Below are 12080 nucleotides of genomic sequence, written 5' to 3'. Positions count from 1 at the left end.
CATAAAACACATAATAGCTAATGGAGGACATATTTTCCTGCATAATGTTATATTACCATTTTTTGTAATTTGTATTGTTAAAAATCGTGTAGAGTGATAATATTAACCTGCCTGACTTAAATATTCAATAGTCCCAATATTTATTATATTATTAACAAACAATAAAATATTAGCTTTGTACGTATATAAACCACATCAACCATATTTGTGTTACATATGAAATTAAATTATTATTTGAAAAGTGGTTGTTATATTTAATTGTTATATTACGATAAAGGCAAAAAACACGTAATTATAAAAAAAAAAAATAGGTATAGAACTCGGTTATCTGGGTTAAGTGAATGTGTATAAAGTGTGTAACTTTGGATGCGTATACCAATACTAGGTGCTGCTAATTGAACATGACGCTGAATAATTAACTTACAGAAAAATACTAAAATAATGCAAATTTAAGCATTGAGCCCAGTTTTATTTATATTGAGTAACATTATAGCTACTTTTTTTCAACTAACAAGTTAATGTAAAGAACCATAATATAATAAAAAAAGTTTACTATCTTTGAAAATTAACTGCAACTTGGGTTTAACATAAAAAAGCGGGTAAGTGGGTATCGCTCTGCTGTTCATTGGGGGTGGGGTAGACCTCTGACTAAGGTAGGTTAAATTTGAATGCAATGATAGGTATCATTGTATATGAAAAACAATTCTGAACGGAGACGGTTTATCTGTCTAGGATATATTATAGATCATTAAAAATTTTCAAATCTTAGATTTAAAAAGAAAATTTTTTATGAATTTCTAGCTTAAAATATGTTAGGAGCCTTGTATGAAATTTTCAAATCTTAGATCTAAAAAGAAAAACTTTTATTAATTTCAATCTAAGATAATTTGAAAATTGCCGTAATTTTTACGTATTAAGTCAATATTTGAACTTCAAATGCTAATAAAAAAAAATTGTCACTATGCATTTTTATAATTTTTTAATTACTTTAAGAATAACTTATGAGGAACTTTGTATTAAATTTTCAAGTATTTTGATAGTGTAACAAAAATTTTATCGACACTTCAAAAGAAAATTTTCAGAAAAATTGAAAATTTCAGTTGTCTATAAATATCTCAAAAAAAGTCAAAATGTTTTGAAAATTAAATCATGTAAAGAAAATGCCAATCTAAATAACTTGTAAAATTTTCAAGTATCTACGACTTATACTTTTTGAATAATAACAAATATTTAAAATCGTTTGAGGATAAATCGTTATCGTTACGCTATTTCGTAAGAATTTAAAATTCAAACGCACTTAAAATTTTTCCTATAATGATGCTTCGAGTTTTCTCTATAGCTACTTGAAGGAAAACTTATGGAAAACTTAGTGTTGTATTTTTAATCCTAAAAATTTTATGATTTGTCAACTTCAAAATTACTTGCAAATTTTCTCGTTTTCGACAGATTTCGTAAAATTTTGAACTATAAACGCTTATTAAAAAAAATTGTGACTTACGAATATTAATTTTTTTTTAGTTACAATAAGAACAACTCATAGGAACCTTGTATTAAATTTTCAAGTTTTTTTGGTCGTCCAACATTTTTTTCCGACACTTCAAAAAAAAATTCTCAAAAAAATTGAAAATTTCAGTGGTCTATAAATAACTCAAAAAAAGTCAAAAATTTTTGAAAATTAAACTGTATAAAGATAACACTAACATAAACATTTGGTAAAAATTTCAAGTATTTACAGAGATTAGTTTTTGAATTACAACCATATAAAAAAATCGATTTGGTCGAAAACTGGTTTTGCGTAAAAATTCCAGTTTTTTTGCCATTTTTTTTTTGTTTTTCTCGATTTTTTTGAAAACTGTTGGAAAATGTTTACTTTTGACCTCTATAATGCACCAAGGATCTTCAATTTTACATTGAAAACCACCGCCAAAGTTTGAAATCGAAGCATTATTTCAACTAGTTATGCTGTACACAGACACACAAAAAAAAAACACACATCATTGTAAAATCAATACATTCATCACTTCGTTCAGAAACTAAAATGAGAAACAAAATAATAGTTTCATTAGTATAGTCTATAATAGACAAGGTATGATACAATATATCATATTAAAGTATTATAGTTATCATTAAATAATAAAACATTGTAATTAAATTATGATAATAATATTACCACATTTTCGGTTAACACTTCTCATCTAGGTTTACAAAATGACCTACTAATGCAGTAATGCTATAGGTAGGTAATACTATTTATAAATTTAACAGTGTAAGCTCCTAATATGGGTATCCAGCTAATACACTTTTATTGTGAGACTGCAGAATGGGGACCGGTGTTTAAATATCAAAATTAAGTATAAGATACACTATAATGATAGCAAATAAAGGTTAATAATAGTAACAGTTATTTGCACGATGATAGAATTAATTTTAACACAATAAATTATATACAATTACAAAAACGGAACGTTTTGTAATGAATTCTATATTATTATGGGAAATTGTACACAACAGTGTGTAAGTACTTCTGTTACAATGTACCGTGTTAGATGTCAAAGTCTCATGATATGTAAATAATTTTTTCAAAATTGTAAGTACGATTATGAAGGTACTAACTACAAACTTCCCCACGTTAATTAAAACATTTAGTAAAATTACGTCAGCACAAGTACTAAGAAAACATTTTATGTATATTGATGTTCTTACCTATACGTTTGTAGTAATTTACAATTAAAAAAAGCGGGAAAAGTGGATGTCACTTTGCTGTACAGTAGGTTACAAGTTGGTTACTGTAATGGATGGAATTAAATTTGAATCCAATGATATTTTATCATTGTATACGAAAAACGATTCTGAGCGAAGACGGTTTATCTGTCTAGGATATATTATAGATTATTAAAAATTTTCAAATCTTAGATTTAAAATAAAATTGTATTAATTTGCGAATTTTCGTGATTTTTACGTATGTTGTCAAAATTTGAACTTTAAATGCTTATAAAAAATAATCGTGCCTATGTATTTTTAATATTTTTTAACTGCTATTGTTACAATGTGTTAGAAGCCTTTTATTAAATTTCCAAGCTTTTCTACCGAACAAATAAATTTTAATCGATATTTATAGAAAAAAAAACAAAAAAAGTTGAAAAATTAAAATACCAGTAAACAGCTCAAAACAAATCAAAATATTTTTAAAATTTTATAAAATATATAAAATGCCTATATAAACATTCAGTGAAAATTTCAAGTATCTGCGGTCATTTGTTTTAGAGTTACACCAAAATAAGAAAATCGCTAAATGTGAAATCCAGTGAAAATCCAATGTTGTAAAAATTTAAATTTCAAATGCTCATAAAAATTTTATTTGAATTTTCAGTGAACTTTTTATTTGTGATAAAGATTGAAAAATTTGTAAGGAATCTGGTATTAAATTTTTAAACCATAGATTTAAAAATAAAATATTTTATGAATTTCTAGCTTAAAATAATTTGTGAATTTTCGTAATTTTTACGTATTTTGTCAAAATTCAAACTTTGAATGCTTATAAAAAAAAATTGCGACTGTGAATTTCTTTTATTTTTCAACTGCTATTGTAACTATATGTTAAGAGCCTTGTATTAAATTTTCAAGCTTTGCTGCCTAACAATATATTTTTATCGATATTAATTTTAAAAAAACTAATAATGATGGAAAATTGCAAATACCTATTAATAGTTCAACTTAAGCCGAAAATTTTTGAAAATTGCATGGTGGATAGAATATACTTATATAAACATTCAGTGAAAATTGCATGTATCTATGGTCATTTGTTTTAATATTACATCAAAAACCAAAATCGATTTTGTTGAAAACTGATTGTGCGTAAAATTTCCAGTTTTCCCTTTAATTTTTAGTTTGTTTTTCCCGATTATTTAGAAAAATATTAAGAATTTTTACTTTGACACCCCCCTCCCCCCCCCCAAAGTACCAACTAGATTCACTTTCTGATCGAACAAGGTACTGAAGTCAAAAATCGAAGCACTTTTACTTCCCCAAATTGTGATGACACACACAAAAAAAAAAACACACATCATGGTAAAATCAATACATTCATCGCTCCGCTCAGAATCTAATAAGAAACAAACAATTGAATAATTTTTTTAAAGAAAATGAATACATCACAGTATAAAAAATCCAAACACCCATCATAATATAATAAATGAAATAAATTAGATAAATACATATTTTATATATTTTATATAACTGTATTTAAAATACTTGGAAGTTATTTTGCTGACGTACATTACTCTGCCACCAGAATTTTTGGATGGGTTGAATAATGCACATGCTTTACTGTATTATAGTGAATGTAATAAATTTACCTCATTGTGAGGAGGTCACTGTAATGGATGTCCAAAGTTTCAAAATTAAATTTTATTGCACGTGAAAAGCGTTTCTAAGTGGATACAATGTGTCAGTTTTTGTTTTTAGGGAATTTTATAATTTATTTACTCAACAATTATTAATAATTTATTTAAGACTTTATTTTTAGCTAATACTCAATTTTTTTATTGTCCCTATTATTTTAAAAATATTGGAAATTTTTAGTTTTAGCCTTTGAAAACACCAAATTTGTTACTAGAAATCACTCTCAAGATTGAAGGTTGAATATTGAAGGACTTTAACTACTCCAAAATATAAAGTATCAAAAAAAACTCATAATATTATTGTAAAAGAAATAGGTACAAATATAATTAATAATATTAATATAATATTAGCCAATCATTATAATTTTTCATCAGCCTTTGACTATTTTCTGTTTCGTTGACTTATAGAACCTTATTGTTTTTATGTTATATGTGTTTATTCTTTATCATCAACTTGAACATATTTTATCGATTTTAAACTGAAATTTAAAATATTTCTATTAATCCAGATATTCATCGACCAAACATTTTTCTTGATTTACCTCATTAACATTTAATTTGTATTTTTTTTTTTACAATTGTACGGATGTATTTACAAAAAATCACTTCAGTGATATTTTACTAGCTATTATTTACTTCTGGTAAAATTTTGCTACTAAAAATTTAACTGGGCGAAAATTTAACTGGGTCAAAATAAACGGTTTCACTGCCTTACCGGTACAAAAAATATTAACACTGTTTTTATTTCACTTTAGATGATATTAAAAATAGGTAATACCTACTAGACCTTTACGAGTATGTGCTGTTTTCGATGTTAAAAGTTTTGTGAAATATCTGGTAAAAACATTTGAATTAAATTAAAATATTATGACGATACTTTTTAGAAATTACATTGGTATATGATATGTATAGATGTGTGACCTGAAAAAAATGTGAGACAACTCAAAACACCAGGAAGAATTTTCTCAATTGTATAATACATCACACATATTCATATCGAATTTCACATTTTTTTTCTCTCTTCACATATTACATTATTATCCATCCCGCGCATTATTATGAAGGACATTTTTCAACATATTAAAAAAATAAATACTATATTGTGTAAAGGATTCTCATGTCAGTTAGTTCGCGGTGCTGGGTAATAATAATAAATGTTTCTGTTTTATTTATATTTATCATCACAACACATATGTAATGCATACAATCGAATGGCATCCGATTCGTTTCATTCATCATAATATTATATGTTTTACATAAAGGAAAAGTCACAAAAATAATGTACCACACCGACCGTATGTAGTATTATGGTCGTCTACGCGTTTTTCACGAATTGTATTATAATAAATACTCGTAAATAAATAAATATATATATATATATACCAGTTACATCATGAATGGTAATATTACACGTACCTATACATTATACAAATATATATATATATATTTATTTACGAGTATTTATTATAATACAATTCGTGAAAAACATGAAATTAATTGCTCGATTTTCGTCGGCGCAGGCAAATTTAATATAATCGTACGGCCGTAACCGATGTACCGGAGAAATAATATACGCCTATCTATTATGCGCATCAATATAGTGTTATCGTGCAGTGCTCCCTCTCTGTAATGATGTGTGAGCATATAGGCACTATGACATCGTGTTCAAGTATATTTTATCGGCATAATTGACTACATCATATTCGTCCGAAACGCTTTTCCTTCGTAATAGTCTCCATAATATATTAGCCGTTGTAGTCATCTCCGAGTGAAAACCAGCCAAACAAAACCGAACTGTTGAATTATTAATAATTATATTGTAGCCTGTAAGGTACAAGTGCAAACGTATTTATTGACACTATTATACACACGTAATGTATTTATCTACATTTATCTACAACATCACCTGAAACAGTCGTATCAGGCAACGTGTACTAACGTTAAGATAGTTTAGGTACCCATCGGATACAATTTCAGTACCACGGAATGCCGGCAATAAAGTTACCATTTCGGTATTGATTAGGAATCCCAAACCCAGATTTTAATCAGAAGAATGTGGATTTTCATGTGCTAAAAATTATAAAAAAATATGACGTATAAATCATATTATAATATGCAGTCAAAACCATGAAAATATGCAAAGAAAACAAATTTTTAATGCGTGCAGTATTATTTATTGCTTATTTGTTTATAAATTAAAAATTGTAGAATTTACTCTATACAAAGATAACGAAATAATATAAATATATAAATTCAAACTTTGTATTAATTTCACCATTGCACAAAATTGCATATTACGAATTGGTGCAACTAGGGGAGGGGCAAAGCATTACCGGGTCATTAACATCCCTAAAAATCATTTAAAAATTTGAAAAAAAGTTGATTTTTTTTATTTTAAACATCTAATCTATCTAAATCTACAGATATTTTACAGTTTACATAGTAATTTTAACATTATAACATGATAATTAAAATTAAAATATTTTTGAAGTACACTAAGGATAATGTTAACAATGGTGATTTTAAGATTACAATAATATTCTGATACTTAATATATTTATATAAATATTAGCTATTTGCTTATCTAACTATGATATATTATGTGATTTAATGTATAGGTTTAATCGGGAATCCGGACAAATGTAATTATGGGGAAATATTGCCTTTGGCAATGAGAGTATTTAGTACTGTGGAGAGTAGGGAGATAAGATGATTGATTAATGAGCTTAAATTAGATATAAACATGGAACAGGTGTCGGTGAATTTTTCTGTATGTGTGTTTTATTGTTGTTTGGTTGCTTCTGCGTAAGATTTTGCTGTGGAGTTATCTTTGAATTCAGGGCGCTTAGTTGGAGGAATTTTTGGAGCAGGTTTTTGGGAAGCTGCCTTGTATACTGAAAAAAAGTTGATAATTTATCGAATTACAATTATAACACAATAGTAATTTTTGATTATTAAAAACTGCATGACTAGAACATCTATGACACAAGATCGTTTCAGTATTGTCTTTCTATATTGCACATCAAGCGAGAGATACTGTTGATAATCTTGGTCTTAGTATTATACTAGACGAATACACAAAGAAAGATCGTTATATAGATTTTATATTATAATAAATAATTTGAATAAAAATATAAAATATATCATGTATCGTGTAACAAATATAATTACATAATAATTGATATAATATATTATTATTTATAGCAAAATTAAAATTAAATCAAAACAATTAATTTTAAGTAATTTTTTTGCTGGGCCCATTTTGTGTTTCTGTTTTAAAAACAATTTGGACTGTCCCGTATGTGCCCGAAATTATGGTTTTTGTTTTTTTTTTTGTAGTTAATATAGGCGAACATATAGGCAAATAATGATGTTTGGTATCTCATTGAGTCACAAAAAACCTGGAGCTTAAGCATCCCCTTGTATAAAATTAATGTCTAGTTGTTTAGTATTACGGTAACAATGTGCAATGTGAGTTAGAAATTGACTTACCCCCCCCCCCCTTTCAATTTTATCACTAAGCGATCGAAGTTGGGTTTACAATGGTTTTTACTTTTTATTAAAACTATTTGGGTCTGTTAACCCCGAGTTAAAAAACTCAACTCAAAATAATTTTATGCAACAATAAAATTAATTGGATATGGAATAGGTACTTATTATACTTAGAAGGGCAATTTTTTATAACGATTTTCAGTTGTTTTATGTACCAAATAGTTTTCCAATAAACAATCGTAAATGCTACAAAAAGTTATACTCAGTTTACTTGTATATTTTTGTTTATAATATAATTATCGAAACCTTCAATTCTAGTTTCGCAATTAAAACTCTTTTTTTCTAGTAGTGGTTCATTATTTATCATCATAATTTAAGATATGAACTTATTTACGACTAAGTTAAACGTCATTACACATTACATGTTGTAGAGATTATGAATCTCAAACATACATATTTAAATATGAATATCAATCTAATATCTAGAAATTTAATATTGATATTTATAAAAATTGTGATAAGTGGCATGTTTCCAGAAAAATTCTAATTATGCCTAGTAACAAAAAATGTTATCCTCGACGTGTTATTGTGTTCTTCAAAGTGATTTGATTTAATTAGAAATTAACATAATGTAATCATCACAGTGAAATAATTCGGAAAAACTATACAATACATTGTACAATGTACATTTATATTCTTAAAATCCACTTTTCATGACATAACAACTTTTTTCTATTTCATATTTATTACATTTTAAGAATGATGATTATTACTCCATATCACTAAAATTATACTGTTTATTTAATTTTTTCTTAAAAATGCTTATAACGTATATACAATCTAGATGATATGGTTGTTAAAATAAAAATAAGTTATTTTCTAATTGCACCACAAGCTTACGAGTCATCAGTAAAATGCATTTACTAAAGTTTATAAGCATTTTAACTGCTTATTATTAAGGTATAATAGTTTGGCCTTATATAGGTGACCGAGATTCACCAATTCCTCGATACGCCTTTATGTTCTGCTTACATTTTAAACGTTGTTCGCTAGAAGCAAAACTGCAAAACATGTACGAGTACTGTATAGTAGGTGATGTGTCCAGTAGCGTGTAAGCTATAGCCGTCGCCGTCGGTGTCGTTAAATTATGTTCATCGTCTGTTCGTCTGTGCGAACAAAATAATATCAAATCCCATAATAAAAAATGTATAAGACGGAAATGGCATTGATAGCGGAGAAGTCAACAAAATCTCCACGGCGGAAGCTGTAGGTAACTATTCAAACGATGAGAAATTAAAAATGAATATTTCATCGCAGCAAATTCAGTGCAGCGTATGCGTATATATTTTAATGTTATTATATATGGTTTATGGTTTGATATAACACACCAAGTCAATGGGTAATTTGATGGTCAAGCGATATCTCTCATACAGTGGTTGTGAACAGAATGTTGCGCAATCGTGCCGTCCACTAATAGTTTAATTTATTTGTCTTCCATTTGTAGGAACAGAACAGACTAAGGAGATAATGCACACTCCGCGAATAACGGTTCGCGTCCAAAAATTGAAAATTAAATGCGCAGAATGAGTGTTGTACGGCATGCAGTGAATGCTCTAAATCTTTTCACTTATTTTATCGGCGTGTGGGCAAAGCAGTGAGAACAGACGGAAATACTTTTTTAAAAAAAATAAATAAAAACTCATTACCTAAGCTATACGCAGGCATACTATAGAGTATAGGTACTTGAGACAACTAAAAATATTGCCACTATATATCATATTATTATTATATAGGTATAACACTATAACGTAGCATTTCGTTTTTCATAAGATGGCTATTTTTTATGCGATCACTATACACCACATTATGTCGTTTATGACTCAATAGAAAACATCAAATGCTATAATGTTTGTTTGCGTAGAATTTCGAATACCTATACAAATTATGGTTTTATGAATATATATATATCAGCCATGTTTATAGGTGCACACAATAAAGACAATTATCCACAATTCATGTGACAAGTAATTGAATACATTATTTGATTGATTAATAAAAATATTACAAAGAAGGAAAGATCATCATAACCATGCATGCATAATTAATGTGAAGTAGAGAGGCGCCCACCGAACAACACATGTCTCTCTTTAGTTTTGAAAGTAGGTACCTATACTAAGCAAAGATAAATAATTTAAAATTTAAAATTTAGCAAGTATAATTTTTGGAGTCATTTGAGATAGAATAATATTCACGATAAAAATACAAAGATAATATAGCTTAAATCAATGACTCTAAACACGATTTACCTGTATTTTACTTTTATTTTCACTTAAGAAAAGTGTTTGAATATTTAATTTCATTGTTTAATACTTTGTCTGTTGATATTAATTTCAAGGATGTTTTTTTCATTTTCATTTGGATAGCTTTTACCGGGTATTCGTTTGTTAATATTATTACCGATTTCCGATAAAAATGTAAAGTTCTTTGATGTTTTCTCTCGCTCTCTTTAAAAAAAATAGTCTTCTTGTTAAAAATGAAATCTTAGCTGTACCAACCATCTAGCATTTTCCTATATAGAATGAAGTATACAGACAGAAGCAGAAAATTTATCATTATTGTATCAGCACTTTACGGTTGATATTATTAGGTAGGTATAGTCGTAATTATAATCATATAATGAAACTAGGATTATAGATATGGTAATTATTGGTAGCAATTAGCATAGCATGAAATCGATCGACTAGAAACGATAATATCTTATAGATATTTTAATACAAATATTAAGCACTGCAGTATTTGGGATTATGTCATGTACTGTAAATCATACTAATTTTAAAATATATCGTATTATTTTCATATCCAATTATTAGAAATTGGCAATAGTTCCAATGCATCATTAACCAATATTAATTTGATATTATTATTATTTATATTATTTTTGATCATAAACCCGGCAACTATGCAACTATAATATTATATTGTACTGTTTAAAGTGCTTATACCTGATATACTATACAGGTACGTGTATAACATACAAATCCTAAAAGCATTGAATTTGCACCACTATTACATAGTTGTATACCATCGGTACTCATGATTATTAAATTATTGTAAAAGTGATCACATTTAATTATTGTATTACTGTGAATACAGATTGTAAATATAATGTTTCATCAAATAAATAAAATTAAATAAGAAAATTAAAAACTAATAAAGTGCAACTTAAAAGATACATTTTTGGAGGAACTAAATGTACACTACCTATATAACGTAGGTAAACGGGACTTATCACTCTACACCTAACCGGTTTTAACCTCAATAATAGAAGTAAATTTAGTCTGATATCCCTATATACAAGGAGATTTATTTTATTTATAATTTTAATTTAAAGTCCGTTTTTTGCAATATATATTACGTGAATACAATATGCTGAATATATTATGCGTTTGTTACAGTATGCCATAAAATATGAACAGTGTATATCAGGGGTCGGGAACCTTTTCGTAGGAAAGAGCCATTTTTTCAAAAAAATACAAAACTATGGTATCCAGGAGCCACACTGCAGGTTTGAACAACCTTTTTTTAGTAGGCAATAAAAACATAATAATACGTCTTAAATTTAGAAAATATGGAAAACTTTATTTCATTAATTCATTATTATTTATATTTATATTATTATTATTATTGTTTATACAAATATAATATTATTTAGTATAATATAATTTATATTTTACGGATATCGATATATTGATAATTATCCAAAGAGCCGCAGGTTCCCGACCCCTGGTGTATATAGTCCATTTTGTTGGGTTAAATTACATTGTCACTACGTTCGCACAAGACTTAAATTTGTAAACCATCGCTGGTCGTTGACAAAAAAGTTATTTTTATAAATGAAATAATTTTTAGAACCAAATCATTTATCCTGAACAACTTGGGAAACCCCAATATATACAGTAAAATGAATAATAATTATCAAATTCATAGTTTAACAACAGGAACAGATATATATTTAAAACTTTAGCTAAATTATAATATTATGAATAATGATATTATATTGAAATTATCTCAAGTAAGGATTAAAAAATACGTCCTGGATGGTAGGTGGTAAAAATCAATGTCAGTTGCGGCTAAACGTTTACTGATGACCGTGGGATAAGAACTATAATATAGTCTATACAATTAGTA

This window comes from Diuraphis noxia, unplaced genomic scaffold (genome assembly GCF_037042655.1).
Source record: "Diuraphis noxia isolate RWA-SAM2 unplaced genomic scaffold, SU_Dnox_SAM2 contig0003, whole genome shotgun sequence".
NCBI classification, from domain to species: domain Eukaryota; kingdom Metazoa; phylum Arthropoda; class Insecta; order Hemiptera; family Aphididae; genus Diuraphis; species Diuraphis noxia.
The sequence above is the reverse complement of the archived record's forward strand: the minus strand, read 5'-3'. Positions refer to the sequence as shown.